Genomic DNA, 1,250 nt, shown 5'->3' on the forward strand with positions numbered 1-1,250 from the left:
CGAACTTTGTTCTTTGATTTGAAGTTCCACCAGAAGTGTGTTTTCATACAAAAACTGTTAATTACAACTAACTTTGTCCGTCCGATTCGAACTTTATTCTTTGATATGAAGTTCCACCAGAAGTGAGTTTTCATACAAAAACTGTTAATTACAACTAACTTTGTCCATCCGATTCGAACTTTGTTCTTTGATATGAAGTTCCACCAGAAGTGTGTTTTCATACAAAAACTGTTAATTACAACTAACTTTGTCCATCCGATTCGAACTTTGTTCTTTGATTTGAAGTTCCACCAGAAGTGTGTTTTCATACAAAAACTGTTAATTACAACTAACTTTGTCCATCCGATTCGAACTTTGTTCTTTGATATGAAGTTCCACCAGAAGTGAGTTTTCATACAAAAACTGTTAATTACAACTAACTTTGTCCATCCGATTCGAACTTTGTTCTTTGATATGAAGTTCCACCAGAAGTGGGTTTTCATACAAAAACTGTTAATTACAACTAACTTTGTCCATCCGATTCGAACTTTGTTCTTTGATTTGAAGTTCCACCAGAAGTGTGTTTTCATACAAAAACTGTTAATTACAACTAACTTTGTCCATCCGATTCGAACTTTGTTCTTTGATTTGAAGTTCCACCAGAAGTGTGTTTTCATACAAAAACTGTTAATTACAACTAACTTTGTCCGTCCGATTCGAACTTTATTCTTTGATATGAAGTTCCACCAGAAGTGAGTTTTCATACAAAAACTGTTAATTACAACTAACTTTGTCCATCCGATTCGAACTTTGTTCTTTGATTTGAAGTTCCACCAGAAGTGTGTTTTCATACAAAAACTGTTAATTACAACTAACTTTGTCCATCCGATTCGAACTTTGTTCTTTGATTTGAAGTTCCACCAGAAGTGTGTTTTCATACAAAAACTGTTAATTACAACTAACTTTGTCCATCCGATTCGAACTTTGTTCTTTGATATGAAGTTCCACCAGAAGTGTGTTTTCATACAAAAACTGTTAATTACAACTAACTTTGTCCATCCGATTCGAACTTTGTTCTTTGATTTGAAGTTCCACCAGAAGTGTGTTTTCATACAAAAACTGTTAATTACAACTAACTTTGTCCATCCGATTCGAACTTTGTTCTTTGATATGAAGTTCCACCAGAAGTGTGTTTTCATACAAAAACTGTTAATTACAACTAACTTTGTCCATCCGATTCGAACTTTGTTCTTTGATTTGAAGTTCCACCA

Source organism: Anopheles moucheti, unplaced genomic scaffold, assembly GCF_943734755.1.
Source record: "Anopheles moucheti unplaced genomic scaffold, idAnoMoucSN_F20_07 putative_Y_2, whole genome shotgun sequence".
Classification (NCBI taxonomy): domain Eukaryota; kingdom Metazoa; phylum Arthropoda; class Insecta; order Diptera; family Culicidae; genus Anopheles; species Anopheles moucheti.